Source organism: Calypte anna, chromosome 2, assembly GCF_003957555.1.
Source record: "Calypte anna isolate BGI_N300 chromosome 2, bCalAnn1_v1.p, whole genome shotgun sequence".
Classification (NCBI taxonomy): Eukaryota; Metazoa; Chordata; class Aves; order Apodiformes; family Trochilidae; genus Calypte; species Calypte anna.
The window spans coordinates 106,643,255-106,664,535 of record NC_044245.1 but is presented as its reverse complement, the minus strand read 5'-3'; positions in this window follow the sequence as shown (position 1 = coordinate 106,664,535).

Genomic DNA, 21,281 nt, shown 5'->3' with positions numbered 1-21,281 from the left:
GTACTCTGTTGGAGGCGGTGGGAATGTGGGTTGTGTAAATACTTGCTTAGTAGCTGTGTGTCATGCAGGTTTTGTAAATATTTGTTTGAATTTCAGTGTGACTTGGCTCTACCCTCCAGGCTGTAGCAACTTATTTCGAGAAATATTTATATGAACTTAGCAAACCAAAAGCCTCTAGTGCAGCTTAACTTCACCACCGAGATGAAAAAGAAATATTGCATTGTATTGGGCTTGTCATGAATTTCTTCAAGTACTTCTGAAAAAAAGGAGGTGCTGGGAGACAAAAAGGTAGGTCGACTGCTGAAAGTAATAATAAGAAAAAACGTGACATCTCAGACAATTTGTTTTACATTACGTTAACCCTAACTGTCATTATGCAAACTAGAATTACAGATACTTTTACTTAAATTACTGAGATTATAAATTGTAGGAGGCTGGGTCTCTTTTTTATCTAGCATTCATAAATCACTTTGCACAATACAGACTCTGCTTAGTCCATCAACCCTTAAATACACACAAAATAGTATTACAAGGCAGTGAAATCATTTAAAACACCATTGATTCATTTTGGCCTCATACAATAAATTCAAACCATATGGAATCAAGTTTCTTGGGACACTATTTTCTGGCATTTCCATGAATTTGGGTGTTAACAAAAGCAGCTGTTTGAGATAACCGAGGAGATTCAGGATACCAGTGAGACTAAACTGATTTGAGGTAGCCAAGATGGATCATTTATCTGAGCTGTCATAGTGAAGTCTAACTATTTCTTTCAATATTTGTAAGAAATTACTGAATGGAGTGAAAAAAAAATGTATTTTACACAGGCAGAGACAAACAGCTGAATGGCCATGTATATAAGTTATTCATATATTCAGAATAATGAAATCTACAATTTAACTTTCTTTACTTTGCAAATTATCAGGCTAGAGGTTATGAATTTTACAAATATATTTTTCTATTTACAGTTCTTCAGTAAATAGCTTGTGTCAATAAATTTTAGCTCATGATTTGTTCATGAGCTGAGCATTGAAAATATTCATTATTTATACTATATAATTTGTCCCCTAAATTACATGGCATTATTTATGTTCCATGAATAGGTGATTTATAAATAGCTTTATAAATAAAATGAATTGTGTTTTCCTTTATCAGATTAACTGTGAACTTTCCTCGCTGTTCAAATCTATCATCCAAATAATAAGAACAACATGGGAATCACACTGCTGATCCCCACTATTTCCATAAAATTGATATTGCCTTTGTTGTTGATTTTTTATTTATAAATGTAGAAAATAAGCATTTATATGTTGGAATACAGGTAAATTACTGAAATAGGAGAAATTACAAACAAAATAGTCTGAGGTATTATGAGTTCTATTTTTATAGAAGCAGTAATGTGGTTCTTGTACTGAGATATATGAAAACATTATATGGGAGAACTACAGGGTAATTTGAATCAAGCTTAAACTTTTCAGGGACATTATTGTGTTCACAAGAGCAGACATATTTATCCTCTTACTTTGACAAAGAATACACTTCTTTTTTAAGGTGTGAAACTTTCTACAAACAAAGAGAAGAGAAGGGGACCAAAAATTATTGGGTAAAGGAAGGGTAAGTTAAAAATCACATAGCAAATTAATCCAAATTACTGTTTTCTTTTCAGTGCTGTCTAGCTTATGAGAAGTAGCAAGCACTTCACAGAAGAGCAGGGTGCAATCCAAAAGCCACTGGTCCTGGGGATAACAATGTCCCAGAAACTATGAAAGGAGGTGGAGCAGCTGTAGCATTTCCCTCAGATTTGCATTTACAGAGGTATTTAGAGCAGCAGTGGCATCTGGGCCCTCCAACTCAACTGCACAAGACAGCAGGGGTTGGATAAAAAAATAGACATGGAAAGCAATGCACTTGGTTGGAGTCCCACATCTGCCTGGCACTTAAATAACATTGAAAGTGCCAAGAGCCCATTTCTTTGGAGTTTCTTTAAAGAACAATACCAAAACCCTCACTATGGAAAAAACCAAACAAACAACCCTACCAACCAACCAAACACAAACAAAAAAAGACCACCCCGAACCCCCCCCAAAATAAAATTAAATAACAGCCAACCAATCAACCTAAAAAAATCCTTCTTTATTCATTCCTTTTTCTAACAAAAAAGACAATGAAACATGAAAAAAAGGAAACAGTTTTTTGAAGGGATGTGTGTTATTGGAATAACCTGGGGTGCAAGGCAAGGCAGCAGCATGAGCAGGCTGGTCTACAAGGAGAAGCAAGCAAGGAGCCAGCAAGGACAGCGGGCAGGGCCCTCAGAGGCAAGGGGCTCAGTCCCACAGTACTCAGACAAGAGTGATGCAAGTTTGGTGACAGTAACTAGGAAACTACAACATGTGACAGACTCAAAAACAGAGCTTAAATGTGGTGCCCAAGCCAAAGGACAGAGGATGATGCATAGGCATAATTTTCCATTACTGAGCTGTTTTCACAGAGGTTTGATCCAAGGTTACATAAATGCTCCATATCTTAGCTCGACATAGATGGCAAGGGAAATTCAGGGCATTTTAGAGCCTGTTGGTGAAATCAGGATCCTGCCAAGCACAACAATCTGGGTTTTTCCTTGGATCTTACTGTTCATTTTATTACTTATTTTTGAAATCAGGTTTTGAATTAAGTGCTAAAGGAGCTGGGTAAAATGCTGAAGCGTTTGATTGCCTTGGTGAAGTCCCTGTAGGTTCATTAAAAGGTGAATCTTTTACTACAGTTTAGGGGCTACTGAGTAAACCTAATGATTTGCTTTCTCCCCACCCATCCCAGACCTCAGCAAAGAAAATTAATGCTGTCAGAAGCATACTGAAAAAAGAGGAGTTTTCTTGCTGAAAGAAAGGCTGGAAAAAAAAATGAAGAAGCAAAGTGTTCCTATCAGTCATGACCATGAAGGATACTCCGGTCAGACAGTGGGATAAGAGATGGGAAGAGCATTGCTCTCCTTATACTGCTCTTTTTCCCCAGGCCAATGGAGTGAACAGCAAATACAGGAAACAATTTTGCCTGTGCCTTCCTTAGCTCCCAGCAGTATCGAGATTAGTAAGCAATGAAACTGAGTTTTGAAATGATTAGTCTTTTCCCTCATCACTTTCGTACATGGTTTTGGAAAAGCACCAATGTGTAATTACGTGGTCTCTTACGATAACCAAATACTTTACTATAATTCTATGTCTTTATGATTGAGTAAAACAATGATTCCATTATAGAGAAGAATTGCAAACTACTTTTCTTAGACTAGTCGATATGGTTTTGGGAAAAAAAAAAGCCACAATGAGAAAATCATGGATGATGCAATAAAACCATTAATGCTTTCTGCACTTCTGAAAGTGTTACTTCTTTTGTGACAGGCACTTTCAAGACAAAACACCTGTGAGACACCAAATATTCTGAATTAATAAGAAAAATCTCTCATCTTTAAGGAATGTTAAATTACCCATAGAAAAGCTAATCGAAATCATGTGTGCTGATCAGAAAGTTGATCATAAAACCCACACAAAACATCAACGAGAAAAAAAAAGCAAAAAAAATAGCAAAAAGAAACACCAGTGCTGCATAAAGAGATAACAAGATATTCAGTTATTTTCCTCATTACTAGAAATTCAAAAGAGGGCAAATTGTATTGCGTGGTAGAATGATAGAATGGTTTAGGTTGAAAGGGACCTTTAAAGGTCATCTAGTACACTCCTCTTGCATTAAGCAGGGACACTCTCAACCAGGACAAGGTTGATCAGAGCCTTGTGGAGCCTGACCTTGAGAAGCTCCAGGGTGAGGCCTCAGCTACTTCCCTGAGCAACATGTTCCATTGTTCCACTACCCTTATGGTAAAGAACTTGATCCTATCATCCAATCTAAATCTACTCTTCTCTAATTTGAAACCACTGCCCCTCATCCTATCTCTACAGGACTTTGCAAAAAGTCCCTCTCCAGCCTTCTTGTAAGCCCCCTTCAGGTACTGGAAAGGTCAATATTAGGTCTCCCCAGAGTCTTCTCTTCTCCAGACTGAACAACCCCAGCTCCTTCAGCCTGCCTACTACCTAAGTAATACACAAAACATTTTAAAAATAATCATCAGCAGCAAAACAGAGGCAAATTAAAATCATATTATAAAGGAAAGCAAACAAAAGAAGTCAAACAGAAACAAATATTTCAGCCAAATATGTCCAGTGGAAAATCACTGTAATTGGTTTTGAAACAGTCTACCAATTTTGCTTTTGGATATAAGTTTTGATACAGTAAATCATGAGTAAGCGACAGCCCATTGCTGAATTTCTGAGGGGCAGAGCCAAGTTGCTTCCTGCGTTATAAGAATTAGGGGCTGCAGCACTTACTGATTCCCAAGCACAGTAACCTCCTAATCTCGCCAGTGGATCCTAGAGATAAGCTGAATGCAATCAGCATTGTATTGTTCAGAGCCTGAGAAATGAAGACCTAATTTGCCTCCCCTATGTGTTTAAAGGTTTTTCTTTTTGCTTCCCAATACACAAGTCAGTAATTAAATGTTTTATATTCAATTAACTCCTGAAGTTGAGACTGTCTCATTGGCAACCATAGTTGATGGGTGATTTCCCCATCTTTCTTCTGACCCATAAGTTTTCTTGCTCTTGTTATTCCTCTTTTCTTTTTTATTCCACTGCAAGGAGAGAGTGAATGAGTGGCTGTGTGTGGGCCTGGCTGCTGGCCAGAGCCAACCCATCACAAGTTTTTAAACGTTCTGGAGCCACCTAATTTAGTGTATGGGAATGGTCCAGAATTCCAGACAGAGAGCTGATGCTTTGCCCATTCATATTTTCTTTCCATGAAGCAAATATAGGGAAGGAATTACAAGGACAGTGAAGTTTAAATGTTTTTTTTTTTTATTATAGAGGTGGGTGAGAACAAGGCATATGGATGAAAGTATTTATAGGTTCTGGAGTTTAGATGTAGCTATAGGCACCTTAAAAGTGAATGGTGTTAAGTCATGTGTGTGAAAATTTGAATCTTTTGCAGCAGTTGCCTATTTCTCTCTACTGGATATGTAGGACACCTAGAATGGTTCTTGTGGCTTGCACATCTCTGGGCACAAGTAACCTTATGGCACAAATAAGTTATGGAGAAATGCTGACCGATAGGGAGAAAATAGGGATTTGATAAATACAGTATTCCAACCCCTTGGGTGCACCCCAGAGTTGTTAGGAAAAGCCCTCAGGGTCCTCAGTCCAGAAATCTTTAACTGAGGGTAGGTAGTAGCACAAGCTTTCCTTAGTTGAGCACAATAGAAATAACTTCTGCCTCTGAAAAAACACAACTGGTCCTTTTCTAATCCTACTTACTGCAATATTCTTCTACAGCTTGAGATAAACCGGTTCAATTCCATCCCTTTTCACCTTGCAAAATGTTGCTTTTACTTGGAAAATACCTTGGATAAAACACAGGTACTTTCCTGGAAACCAGGACCACAGCAAGGACCTCCCTCACAATTTGGTGAATACCGTGGGGGTTAGACTGCTGTTTGTGACAGTTTCAGTAAGATGAGCAGAAATGTAATTTTCCCTCTAAAAATTCTGTGTTTCCCACGTCTGACTTCTCTTAATGAGCACTGAGCTGTGTCCTTATAACTCTCTAGACAAAGAAGAGAAGCTCTTTGGGTTTCTGTGCACACTCATGGTAATGAACCCCACAGTGCTTCTCGCAGCTGCAAAATGGCGAGACATTGGGATGATGAGACCTTCACTTTACTCTCCCCTGGAAGAAAGCCCAGGCACACAGGCAGAGGCTGTACTTGTCAGGGACCCCTAGTACAGGCAACTGCAGTTTGGAGCTTCTGGGACATGCTGCAGAATTAATTTCCCATGTCATACAGGCACAGCCTTTTAGGCTTAAGCACTAACTATGCCTGCATTGCATAACTGAGCCAAAACTGCCTTATACTAAGACTACAAAATCTGAGAGAACAGCACAAATTTGACTTGAAATTCATGTTGTGGACATGTTTTTTTTTAAAGCATGCTCAACCTTTTTTAAAGGTTATAGTGGTTTTCAGTTATTATTTTTCCCTTATTAAATCTGGCCTTCTCCCTAACCCTACCACAGTTGATGTAACCCACCATTAAGGTTCAGCTTAACAACTGCTTGGCTGTGTAGACAGATGAGGCCAAGGACATCAGAGACTTAAAATAGTAAGCTACTAGGTATTTCAAGCTATAGAAGCTATCTATAGAATATCCAGGTAGATGCAAGATGCTATGAGTTTGGAAGTCAATTTAAGAATTGAACTGCAAAACAAATTTGAAATCTAAATATTTTCTTCAGTAAACAGCATTAGTTAAGTTGTTGTGCCATGTTATTTTGAGTTAATATTAAGATGTTTTTCTCAATTTAGAGAATCTCTTCTAAGCAATTCAAATGAAATAAGACTTTCATACTATTTTAGAATTTTTTTTAACATAATGACAAATGTAAAACTCATGAGATCACCAAAATGATATCTAGAATTATGAGATGGAGAATAACAGCAAAGGTAGGATGAAATGTTCACAGTAGGAATGATTCAGACTTCAGGGACCAAAATTTAAATGCAGAGACATATAGGACACAAAGAGTTCAAGCAGAGAATTTCACTTAGTGCAGCTGCCAAGTAAAGCCATCAAAGAAAATAGCTCAAATGAGTTTAAGAGAGCACTCTGCATGTCTGAGCAGGAAGGGAATCAAAGGATATAGTTACTAAGCTAGAAAATGGGTGTGAGATAAACTTAAAGGGAATGACTTATCGAGTCAGGTGTACTTTTCTCTCTCTGGCATTGCCTTTTGTCCTAATATTCCATAAAAGGAGGACTGAAAATAGTCATAAGGAAAAGCCCTACAAAGACTATAATTAAAATGTACTGCAAAAGTTTTAATCTAACTGACTTGTGTTTTGATCGAGGGTTTTTACATTAATTAGAGATCCTATAGAGACTGTGAGAACCATTTCATCAAAGACAAAGTCTTAAAGAACAGCCCAAGACTGAGAGATCCCTTCTTAATGAAAATATCTTCAATATGTGAACTAAGACATTTTAGAAACTGGGGGTCTGAAGAAGAAAAACTACACAGAATTGAAAGGTGGAACATAAAAACTATACTTTGGAGACATTAGCCTAAACCAGCTACATAAGTCAGAGAGTAAAATCTGATAGAATTCAGTCTACCTGAAGAAATACTAAGCGTAGGTTGCAATACTGGATATTGTACATCAGTATATAATTTTTAATTTGCATCTGAATTGGAACTAATTTGCATGTTATAATTACCTTCCAAACTGTCTTTTGGGAGATAAAAACAGAGCTATTAACAAAACTTCAATGTATCACAGTTTCTAGACTAAAAAATTTGCTCAATGATATTGCCTAGCAATCTTTTCTGAAAATGGCAAAAAGCATAAATATGCTTCATTAAACAAGAAGAAATGGAAACATTTGAGGTTTAAAATATTAATGCTTAAAGATTATTTTGTACCAACAATCATTTTAATGATTTGTTTTCAAAAATAAAACTGCAGTTTTATTTTATCTTGATTATATATTTCCTTACAATGCCTGCTCTGATATAAGCTACTCTGTATAGTTATTACTAACAAAATGCATTAAAAACAACTTATTAAAATTTGGAATGTCTTCAAAAAAGATATGCTGTGGTCACAAGTAATAAAATTGGTGTTTCTCATGTATCCAGGTAGAAGTGGGATATTCCGAAATGCTGAAGTTTATAACTTATGTCACTCCTTACATGAAGATAAAAGGGAGCCACGATCTATCTTTTAGATCATCAGATCATTTTAATCTTTTGCATCATCCATTTTAGCCATAGAGACCAGAGGTACAAGATTAGACATAACTGCATAGCAAGGGCCTACATTATTTGAGATTAATCCCTGAATTTTAAATAACTTTTCATGTCTCCCATATTAAGTTTTAGCAGCTGCAGAGATTAGACCCCTGGACCATGTGCCTTCCTTCCAGAACAGCTTGTATGTGAAAGAATTTAGTTCCTGCTTTTAAAGCATTGAATTTCAGAATATTTTTATTTTCAATCTCTAACTTCGAAGGGAGAGCTAATCTGAACCCCAAATTAATTTTGCAGGCACTCAGTTGGGATCAGATGGCACAGTCAGGATGATAGACCTAAAGTTTATTCTCTCCTCTCTTCCCTACCTGTCCCCAGTCCCCTGTCCCCCATCCCCTGTCCCCCTTCTCCTTCCCTCTTCTTCTTCCTCTTCCCCCTTCTTCTTCATCTTCCCCTTTCCCACTTTTAATATAAATTGCTCTTTTTTTGTTCTAGCTAATTTTATGGTTCAGGCTTGCTAGAGACGTGCAGAGATAGGTAATGCTGGTTTATGGGGAATTTTTTGCATTTTGCTTTTTGTCAGAACTGCAAAATTCTACAAGGAAAACTGAACACTAGGTTTTCCTGACTGGAGTCCCAGTCTACTTGACAGAAAGCATTCTATCAATATTGGGCAACTGGTCTGTTAAAAACAACACAGGTGGTCTGTTGTGGGAGGAGCCATTCTTGCTCCTGAAGCTCGACGAGCTGCTTGTCTCTTCCAGGACTCCAGCCACCACACAGCACTTCCAGGGTAGAAGTGTAGCAGGAGGAGCCTTTCTTGCTCCAGAGGCTCGACAAGCTGCTGGCCTCTCCATGCCTCGCACCAGAGTGAGCTGAGGTCTTCTCTGTGGGTGTGTGTCCCACCTTTATTGGCCCCCTGGCCTTGCTCATGCCCAACAGGGGCCTGTCCTAATCAGGCACAGGTGGACTCACACCCACTCTTTGGCAACTCAAGGCACCTGGCTGACAATGTCTCTCTACAGTGGTCTGGAAGAAAATAAAGTAGATCAGACTGATAAGTTACTATCTTTCCATAATAACTTTGTCAGAATTAATTTCTGCAGACTGCTTAGATTTTTATGGCATAGTATTATCTAACAGAAAAATATTTGGAGAAAATACAACTGACTCTAGCATCACTCTAACTTCCCTCATAAACTGTGGGATTTCTTCTATGGTGATTTAAGACAGTAACTTACGACCCAGACAGGAGAGAAGAGGACGAGCATGCTTTAAACACTCCAGTCATAATTTAATGTAATCACTGGAGCTGCCAGCAATGGTAATTTGTGCTGGTATGCCAGACTGAAGCAGATAAAATGTGCTCACAGCCTCCTGTTTGCCAGTTCTGCTACAAGGGTGTAACCTCCACCAAATGCACCCAGCATGCATCAAAATAGTGGCAATCTTAAGTAACTACAGTGATCTGCTTTACTGAACAAGAGGGAGAGTCTACAAGTCAAAGCCAGGCTATGGTTTTTTTCCCATTATAAGTATGCAATTCTGTGTACAGCGACTGAAGAGTGGACAGCAGAAAAAAAATTTTTAATTGACTTATTAGTGGGAGAGTAGAATGAGACTGCAGTACTTTGCTTATTTATTTTCATTTTGGATTTGAGATAGGTTTGAAACTGTGCCTGTACACATACTCCGAATGAGTGATGTACTAATTCCCTGTGCTGCCTGAAAGTCCTCAAATCTACGTGAACTGATCTTTGGTAAATATAATTTGTATCGAGAGAACTCTCGAATTTCAGATGCTCACATTAAGAAGTGCATTACTTCGTCGTGTATCACAACCAGAGTGAAATACTGGCTAAAATCTAACAAGGCACTTTACCACATAGCAAAAGCTAACATATATTTTTGTCAGTGAATAGGTTAATCTTCACTATTTATTTATTTATTTTCAAAATAAGCTCTTTAGTTTAAATCCAAAATGCAAATGTACATGAATTTATGAGAACTTACTTTGCATTCTGTGTGGAAGACTCACATTTCCTACACATCTCTATGGGCTTGCCCATAAATTTAAAATACAGGCTTTTTTTCTATTCATGTGTGTTCTTTCATAATCCCCTTATCCAGTGTCTATCTCAAAGATTTTCACTCAAGCTACGAGGAGCAATTCTTAGAGATATACATGCAGCTCTGTGTTGCTGACTGTCATTACAAAGGTTTACAATGATACACCTTCAGCCCAAAGAGGCTAGTTGAAGTCATACTGAATTCTAATCTTGGTGCCAAAAAATGGCAATAATATTAAAGAAAAATATTTTTTCATACACTGTAAATGTATATAATAACTCTAGGCAAAAGGTCAGTTTTCATTTCTTTGTTCTTCCAAGCTCATATTATTTGCTACCATTGATAACACTAAAAGTATTTTGAGTCCTTGTGGCTGTCATTTTCTTTGACAATGCATTCAAAGCTCAGAGAAGCAGCTTCAATTAAACAAAGATCTGAATCTGTCATTATAAGAAGTTGAATATTTTTTTCATATAATTGTAGATCTGAAGCACACAACGAATCAGTCTGCAAAATAATATTATTTTTCCTTTAATACAATTGTTTTGCCAAGAAAAAAATTCCACATATTTCTGTGATATTGAATTAATCCATGAACATATAGCAACAAGACCGATACTCTGTTTAGGTTTAGTCTTTTGGTGTTGTTTTATAACTAACAACAAATAGCTTTTTTTCCTGTTATGTAAAAATTAGGTGTAGAAATTTGAAATCATCCATTACCATAGGGTCTCTAATGTTATACTACAAACTACCTTGCCTGTTTTTGTACTACTGCTGAAGAATGAATGGAAGAACAAAGGGGATAGAAAGAAACGAAAGCTCAAAGAACAAAATGAAAATATACCTTTCTAGATGTATAGAAAAATTGCTGGTTTTTTTCCCTTGGCTATTAATGTGGGATAAAATGCATCCCACCTGAGGATGTACAGTAGAAATATCACATTGGTATGATGAGAAATATTTCTGAAAAACATAGGAACATGATAGAGCATCTACAAGATCCAGACCATCCAACATCCATCTGTGCTGTCTTCATTAGAAAGAATATGGCATATTGGGAAATTGTATATTGAAATGGTGGCACCGAGGATATGAAATTACTGGTTTGAGGCAATTACTTGAGACAGATTCTAGCCCAGTATCATGCACTGGACACCTGTCGGCAGCTGCAGCAAGGTACATGAGCTCTAGGAGCTGAGCTTCCAGTTAATTTAAGCAGAAAGAAATACAGCCTGTGTGTTTAATCTCCATGGGATGTGAATCAAACCACCTAGGGGGACTTTTTCTTTTACATTGAGCTGCTCCACATGAAAATGCTAATGTGCCTTAACAGTGCCCAGTGCTATGAGCCAAGCTGACAAAGCTTGTAGGATAATGTCCTTGTCATTAGGGCGGGATGCAATTGTTCAGGCTGGTTCACATAAGAGGTTCAGTTAACCTAAAGTTATGTCTCTGAAAGTGACTACAGGAATCCTGTTTCCTTGATACACTCTTCCATAGGTGACAGATAACCTTGTGTATCACTGCATGTGATGGACATCTGTATCATAAATGTCTCTAATTTCTGTACTGTAAACTGTGAATACTGTTGCAAACAGTATTCACAATAGCCTGTGGCACTGAATTTCTGAGTTGAAGTGTAGGGTGAAATTGTGACTCCTTTTTTATTTTAAATTGTCGTGCAGTGATGATTTCATCTGGAGGTTTTTGGATAAGAAACTGTCAACAATCATTTTTACATGTCTTCTGATAGTTGTATAGATCACTATCATGTTCCCCCTTAGCAGTACATCTTTCAAATTCAAAGATCTCTTCAGCATTCTCTTCTTATATAGAAGTCCATAACACTGGCTGAACTTTGGCAGCCTTTTGTAAACTTTCTCTTTGAGTCTGTATCTTTCTTAAATTAGGGAAATCACACTGTCCCTAAAAAAATGAAGTGTGAAGATCTATGTTTTCCAGTTTGTTGTCTACTAGTTCTATAGGGATTCCTAGCATTTGATTCACTTTTTTGACCTCAACTATTCATTCAGCCAATACTTTAATAAAGCTATTGGTTATTAAACCTGAGCTTCCTTACTGAATATTAGCAAATACTTCAGATCTCCACAAAGAATACATTGGAACTGTTTGTCTCCAAATTTAGGTTTTATATTTATTAAAAGAGAAGCTCGATGGTCATTTTTCCACCCAGGTAAAATTTTTTTACACTGTTTAATGTGACAAAATGTTTGACAATCACTTCCAGCTGTCAGTTCCCTGCAGGGTTAGTACCAGTAACCTCATTCCTTACTAATGGCATCTTGATATTGAAAGTTAGAACCTGACTTGAGCCTTACACAAAGAAGATATCGCATAAATAGTTCTTTCCAATCATATTCCAGTGAACCCTAGGTTAACTATTTCCACTCTTATTTTATATTTTTTCTAAGAAAACATTTTGCTGTTGTTACATGTATCATTTTTCTAGAAATCCCTTACTTAAGATGTAATGTGAGAACACAATCTTGATATTTTTTCTCTAGAAGAGCTTTTCCTCTATAATTTTCAATCACATCACCTCCTTTCAAGATTCTTGACTGTTTGTTCAGACATCTGTTCTTTACATACAGTTTCTGGCACACAAAGAAAATTACAAACTCAGCCACTTTTACTGCATTTTGTCATTCTTATTGCTTCCAAACCAACTTCTTCAGAGTGACAGATTAGAAGGGCAGATTCTCAGCAATAGCTGCACAAATCAGACCTTTAGTTCTGACAGTTCTGGAGGCTGAACCTAATGAACATTGAACTACATCATTAAATGCAGTAAATGGTCATGTCTCCATTGAAAGCAAAGGAGAGGTATATCTGACACCATAAGACTGCCAGACTCATATTGATGACATGCCATATGTCACAGCACTCAACTAGAAAATAACTTGTCTTCAATATACTTGAGAAAATATGATAATATTACCTAAAAATATATATTATTTTAAAAATAGTTTGGGGAAATGTCAATTTCCAGTTGGTTTTGAGGTAGTTGTCAACTGTGAGTCATAAATTAATGTGAAATGGGAACAAAATATCATAGATATATTTTTCTTTTGTATGGACACTAGCTATATAGAATGTCAAAGTGTGTGGATTGTGGCTTGATTCTAAGAAAGGGTGTAGTGCTAGTAAGGCCAGGGCATCATGACAGCTTGGTTCTCAGGGCTTTCAGAATAGTCTTGGTGAATTCCTGCAAGTATCAATCACTCTACACCACTCAAAATTAAGCATGCAGTAGTGAACGAGTTTGCTGTGCAAACTCCATGAAATGATTAGGTATTCCTGCTTAATTTGCTCTTACTATAAGCAATATATAGAGTGGAAAGGAATTAAATTAATTTATCAGCCAATTAATCTGTCAAGAAAAAAGAATTTGGGCAAATCTCATTCCTAATTTGGGAAGCTTTTTTTATTTGGCTATTTCTCATGTAATAAACATGACCCTTTGGCAATGCACTTTGTTCTAACATCTTGTAGAGCCTGTGGAAGGGCAACATAAACAGATGATACTGCCAGTAGTACATTCTAGGCATAGAAGAGAGCAGCTGTCATCACATTTACTTAGCCTGCTTTATAAGTGGGGGTCACTCCTCTTGGTGGGTATGTAGGTTCATGTTGCAAGAAGGAGAAGGAGGACCTGTGATGCTGTGGCTGATGACAACTAGCTACTAATCAGGGCTCCATTACTTTGTTGCCAGGGGCTCCTGTGATCAAATTTTATGTATATATTTCTGTTTTGTTCTTCTTGTCAGCACTGTTCTGATGCTGATGTACCTGTGTTCTCTTTATGCTCATAATGTACTAATTTGCACTGTAGCTGACATATGTGTATTTTCATTGGGTGTCTGGTACTCTTTTCTTTTTTACTCTTAATTTGCATTGCTATTTTCTGAGATTTCTTTCTACCATTATTACTTTGTAATACAGATTTGATTATATAGATTCATCCAGAGAATACATTTTCCTTGAACCTTTAAATAAATAAATTTCAATGTTTCTTTTGATACTATTGTGCTCTATGATATCTCTGTGTTTCAGGTAATATTTCAGGTAGCAAAAATCTTTTCAGTCTATTTTATAAAAGGTTATCATGTCCTTCATCTGATGTCATCTGACTCAGTTATTTAGGTCTTATCCTCTTAAGCTGGCTTTCCTATTGCCTTAAAGATTTTTGTTGTTCATATCCCAAATCATTCTCAGAGTTGGGTATAGTTTTACCTACAGTGAAGAGAAATATTCACTTTCCCACTTTATTATTATGCAGTTTGGTTGCCTTAGTATTTTATTTTTTTCCCCACCTTAATACATTGCAACTAGATCCTCAGTTTTCTGTAAATTTGGGTATTAAGTCCTACCAAATAATTGCCTCTCCATTAGAAGTGTATGTGCTGGTATTTTTTTCCCTATAATGTATAAAGTCATCTTTTTCAGATTGAACTTCCTGACTCTGACTCTTTCTGATTTACATCTTTGGCCTCATTGTTGTTTGTTAACAACTCATATTAAAAAGGGCCTGAATATTTTAATTAATATGCTGTTTACTGCTTTGTCCTACTCAGTAATAAAAGATGATGGTTAAGATACCAAGGCTATTCTTGACAAAGGGCAAATATATTTCAATATTAATTTGAAAGTCTGAAGCTAATGAAAATGACTACACAACAAAAATACATTTTAGCTCAGAAAAGTAAAGTAAGTGGCTTCTCAAGAGAGCCTATGAGCCTTTTTTTCTTTGTGTACAGAGTGAAAACAGACAAAACAAAGAAAAAGAAGAAAACCAACAAAAATGCAAAACATATTGCCAATATACATCAGCATTAGAGCAATGTCATACACTATCACCTCTTTTATCTCACAGAAATATGAGCTGAAGTAATGAAAGTAATGAGCAGTACAAATGTGAAATATTTATAGCAGTTTCTTGAAGCTCTGGCAGCAGTGTCAGGATGGTGGCACAAAGTATGAAGCAGAATTACTTGGAAATTTGAAGAAACCTGGATGTCCATGAAGTGCTACTACTTGTAGATTTCTCAGTATCTAAATCTCAGTACCTGACAGCAATATCAGAATTTGTTTACCTTTTTTCTATTATCTCTGTTATGAATATCTCTCTCTATCATGATCAACTCTATAATTTCAGTGCCACAGTAAACCTTTATATTTTCCAATCCTCTCTCATCTGGGCATCAATAAAGTAATCATTCCTATTCTGCATTGGTGAGGCCGCACCTGGAGTATTGTGTCCAGTTCTGGGCCCCTCAGTTCAAGAAGGACAGGGAAGTGCTTGAAAGAGTCCAGCGCAGAGCTACTAAAATGATTAAGGGAGTGGAACATCTCCCTTATGAGGAAAGGCTGAGGGAGCTGGGTCTCTTTAGTTTGGAGAAAAGGAGGCTGAGGGGTGACCTCATCAATGTTTTCAAATATGTAAGGAGTGAGTGTCAGGGAGATGGAGTTAGGCTCTTCTCAGTGGTGACCAGTGATAGGACAAGGGGTAATGGGTGTAAATTGGAGCATAGGAGGTTCAAGTTGAATATCCGGAAAAATTTTTTTACTGTAAGGGTGACAGAGCCCTGGAACAGGCTGCCCAGGGAGGTTGTGGAGTCTCCTTCACTGGAGACATTCAAAACCCGCCTGGACACGTTCCTATGTGATGTACTCTAGGTGGCCCTGCTCTGGCAGGGGGGGTTGGACTAGATGATCTTTCGAGGTCCCTTCCAACCCCTAGGATTCTGTGATTCTGTGATTCTGTGATTCTGCCTCTGTAAACACCCTCTACTCTAAATCCAACTTCTTTTTCTTTTTTTTTTTTTTTTTCTTCTTGTTGACAATACTGAATTAAGAAAAAATACAAGCCTTTTTCTTTCATTTGGTTTTAGTAGCACTGAACTAAGGACTTTATAATGATGAGGAAAAAATTAGAAAAATAAATATGATATTGTACAAGATTCTTTTTTTTTGCTACAAACCAACACCTTTTGCCATGTTTCTTGCACCTCTGCTAACAAATGAAATATAAATGTTGTCCTCATGGATGTCTTGATTGAATTTAGTTCAACTCATGCTCAGGAAAACTGAAGAATGTTCTAACATTCCCTCAGGTATTCTGTTTTTACCACATCCAAATATACTAATTGATATAGACAAATATATATGGGTTTATATATACTAAAGTTTATATATACTAAATAATATATAGTATTACAGATGTATTCATATATACACAGACAATTCCTGTAGAGTCTAAAATCTTCCCTATCTTGAGGACAATATTTTTGTCATTACGGGCCTTTGGGAAGGTTTTGTCTTGGCTTCATCTCTGATCTGACCCCTCCAGAAAAGCAGCAGAGTGGCTGAACAGCACTGGCCAGCAGGTAATCTGTGATACTGATGTATTCCTTGACTGTTCTACATGAAAAGGCTTAACCACCATGAACAGCATCAGAGCCACTGGCATCTGCCTTTTTAAAACCAGGTTCAACAGGCAAAATACCTTTAAACTACACACACATACCAATGGTTTCTGTGTGATTTTTTATTTCTTTGAAGTTCAGAGCATTCTCAAAGTTCATAAAACCAGTCACAAACATTTTAAATGAGGGGTTTTTTTTCTTGGGGCAGGAAAAAAAAAAAAGGAAATAAACAGAAAACCCCACCAGAATACGGTTCCCTACTCTTACACTATAGCACTGAAACAAACATTTTATAAAACGAAAGCCATTCTAAAGAATTCCCTCAAGGAGATAACAGCCATGCAAGGCAGCTATTACTTGTACTCACAATTGCGTCAATCTTTGATCTTTATTGTTGTGGTATTATTTCTATTCTGGTGCTATTAAAATGTTCCTTGTGGATTTTCCTTAAATAATAAATGTTCCTACCTAATACTGCCTGGAAAAAGAGACAATTCAGATCAGTGCTGCAAATAAAAGCTTAAGAGCCTCTTTATTTACTTTCATCCAGAAATTACTATGAGTTTGTTATCTTGTGAAAGGACCAAAAATTAAGTATTCACAATTTCCTTTTTCCAAGTCAATCTGTACCATGCAGAGTAGATTTTATGCTGTTTCCTGTTCTTACTAGAACTTTCATCCTGAGAATTAGGACTGCAATAGAATTTTAATTTCCAAAAACATCATATGAAATATCAGATGCCTGTGCTTTTTGACATTTCAATTAAGCTCTAATTTGTGTTTTGATATATTGATAATTAATTCACCTAAAGTTTATTGGACGCTATTAATGATGGTAAAATTATAATGTTGAAGGAGTGTTTTCCTATTTGATACCTATAAAAACTAAAATAAAAACATTCAGAAATCTGACAAAAAGATGGTGAATAATAATAATAGAGGAGAAGAGGAATGTCTTATTGTCCACACTGCTTATGGCTTTCTGCCAGGTATGCACAGTAGCATTTAAACCAATCTTCCTTATAAGATACTTCATTCAGCTGAAGCCTTAAATTCATACTAATTTAAGGAGAAGAAAACCAGTGCTCATATACATGCAAAAATCATAGTTTCAAAACTTTCTCCTATATACTTTCCCTATTGATCTTACAGATCATTTTGTATTCACAAATGTTTTTCAACTCCCAAATTATTTTGAGTGTTTCTTAGCTTAATGACACTAGGAGAAATTTATATTAATTTGCCACTTAACAGTTAATTTTTCCATGGCTTATGTAATGCACACACACACAAAATGGTTAGGAGGAAAACTGATAGCCTTGTGAATTTGGACTGGGAATTTTCCACATAGAGAGTAACATGAGGTAAAGTGTGATTGTGTGGTCACCAATATACACTTGATAATAATTTTGCCCCCCTAAATTTGTAATACAAACTAAAACTATGACTTTATTCACTCTACTACTGGATGCATTGGCAGCATGTAGTGCCATAGGATCTCTGATGCAAGCCTTGTTTGCAGTCACTTGTGGAACTGCTGAATTCATGGCAGTTCTAAACAATATGCAGTCTCAGTATCTTCAACTGCATAAGGAGCAAAAGGCTGGTGTGGACTGAGAGCAAGGTTTTGTATTATTTTCCTCCATTCTCCTGCCATTGAAATTACCTGGACAAAAAGGTGAGAAGAAATTAAGCAAATTTCACACTCCCATTACGTCTCCACAGTCACCTGAGTCAATGATGACAGAAGATGACATAGCAACATTGTTATGACTTCACTGGGAGGAAATCCAAAGAGCTAAAAGTTGGCCAGTGCTTCCTTGCAGCAATGGATGGCTCTAGTAAAATATGGTTAACAGTCTCAAGGTGGACAAATGGGAAGAAAAATAACCTCTTAGTGCAAAATATTCTGTTCTCAGGCTTCTTTTCATACTGTCCAAAAGGACACTTTTGCTTTGAAACTTCCCTGATATTTAATTTAATATCAATCTCTTTCCCATTAATGAACAGGAATCAGTCTCTGAAGTCTTCAGTGTGCCTGTTTTATCACTATGTAGGAGGTTCTTCATTTATGAGCTAACATGCAGAGAGATATTTTGGGCCTAAGTCTCAAAGTAATGATCCACCTTCATAAAAATAATATGAACTGTATGATATTCTAACTACTTTAATGAAGAAGTAGTCCAAAGAGCTGCCAAACTCTGGACAGGCAAAGCTGTAGTGTTTGGCCTATATTATTTTAAATAATGATGGACACATTCTCTTTTTAAACACTTTTCCCCTCTCTCACTTCATTAAAGTGAATAGATCTCACCTTGAACTGGAGCCTCTTATTAGTTTTAACTCATATCAGCCTCTATTTTAAAAGTTCACTTTGATCTGTGTAGCTCAGACTCATTATCTAGTCACTAAAGTAAATAAACCCAAATTCCTCCTACCTTCAGAGTTCAAAACTGCAGGATGTTTCTGTAGTACTAGGTACAGTGGTACAAAATTATTGCTGTAATATTTCAGTAATGTGCTACAGAGTCATCTCTGTCAGGACAAACTGTCTAACTGAGATGCAGAAAAAAAAAAAAAGCAGCAGATCAAAAATGTTCATCTGTAAATGTTAGAAGGACTTTTAAAGGAGCAAAACTGAGAAAAGTGGCAGGCTGAAAGAATATGTAAAGTTTCCTCTTTTACTTTCTGAATTACACATCTGTAAAGGTTGTACCTATTGAGAGGTTACACCTCACATATGTTGGATAAAATTTATGATGAAATATGTTTCAATCACTGGATTTTTAGTTTTAAACTAGACAAGCAGAAGACCCAGTTTTGCATTTGTGCTTATAGGCACAATCTGGAACTGAGCTTGAGAACCTGCATAAGGATTGCAAATGGTGTCTATAATGAGTTACATCTGCAAATATGGAACTTTCATTAAAGCTAGTAGGAAAATACATGCCCTTAAAAAAAAAATTAAAATGTGTATATATAGGCCATAAAAATCTCTGTTTACCATGTCCTTCCATGACCCTCTAGATACTCAATGTTCATATATACATCTAAGAGGGCATAAAAACTTGGGTAAATTGATATAATTGCTATCTAAAAATAGATAAGAGTTATATCTAATTTAAAAACTTTCACCTAGACTTTTTACAGGCTTCTGTTACCATTCTTTTTGCAATAAACCAGCTCATGATCTATCTATACTGTGTTTTGCCTCAGAAAATCTGCACTTTTTTTTTAATCTGCAATGTTGAAGCTCCAGTGTTTTTTTAGAGCTGGATGCAACATCTTTCTAAGCAAGTCTCAGCAAGCTGCATATTTAAGATACATGTGGGAGGCTTGCTTTTCATTTCCCAAAACCTGCCAGAGGAACAGCAATTGATAGTTATGATAGACAGACATGGAAGATAAGGCCTCAGACACTTCATGAAACTGTGTGGAGAGATGTTATCTCCCTGTTAGAGATACCTGAGCAGTATCAGCAATGCTTATGTGTATCTTGTCATGCTAATAAAGTATCATTGAATGCAGCTGGTATCACAGACAAAGCTGGGAAAAGGACAGAAAGAATAAAAAAACTTCACTGCTTACTTAACTACATAGCTGGCAGCTTGGAAATGCAGAACTTTGAAGCAGCAGGAAACAGCTGCCTTTCCACAAAAACGACAGGTGACATTCAAATTCAGAGTAGTTTATTGGTAGTTAGGATTCAATTTTTCTTTGCATAAGGATAAGCTCACAGTTATATCCCCTGGCTGATGTGCTTCTGAGGCATTTTCACTAAGGCACTGTGAAGAAACCAGGAGAAATTAGCCTTTCATCACCTCACTCATTTTGTCTCTATACATATGCATATACATATATAAGAATTAGAGTAATGTAAAACAATACACAAAAAGGAGATAATTTCTTTAAAAAATAATAATGAAAGCACATTTTTAAAGCTTATTATATGAGAAATTCTTCATAAGAGGATTGATTCCCAAGCAGGCTGAAAAGTTCCCCTAAAAGTGCAAAAATGCATTGGTTCATAGGAAAGGAAAGTGGTATGTGGTGACATATGAATGTTTTCTAACTTATTCTGTGATTTGAAACTAGTTTAAAAATACTTCTTTTTATTCTCACTTTAATTCCCAATATGCTTTTCTGAGCCTCAAGAGGCTTGAAAAAGTGGGATCTGCTTTGACAAAAATAGCAAGCTGCTTCTTCAGATCATTTTTATTTTTTTTACCTCCATTTTAATACATTTTGTAAGATATGACTACAATAGCTTACTAAAAAAAGCAAAAGCCAGTAATCTTTTTCTATTCAAGTAGTGTCACTCATAAATTTGAAAATGAGGAAAATCCTAATGATTGAGTTCCAATTCATAGGTTCATATGACAAGAAAAAACACAAGTGTATTCACATTTCCTTGAAGATAGACATTAAAAATTAAAACAAAAGACATTTGACACATTATGTCAAACAACATGATTTAAATCTATTTAAAAAATATGCTCAGATAAAACATTGGAACTTGATTATTGGCTAACATTAATAACATGACTGAGACAATTATATTTCATAAGCATGCCTCTTTGAGGAGTCAAAAATATTTATTTTTTTTTAAGTAACTGTCCCCATGCTCCTAATCTTGCTGCAAAGATCTGTTTAAAAGCACACTTTGCTATGCTAAGTTGTTGTGGTGATTTATGGTCATCCAGTGAGAATGGAGTGGAGTGGAATGAAGTGGAGCTGAATGGAGGCCTCTGCAGAAGGAAACAACTTCAGCTTACTAGTTTGAAGATATTCATCGGATGTCTGAACTTGATGCACCACTTTACCCTTACTGTGCTTTTCAAGGAAGCAGAATCAGACGAGAGTTTAGACTGGTTTAAATTTTCATTCACTTTGATCCAGGTTTCATCGTGTAGCCTG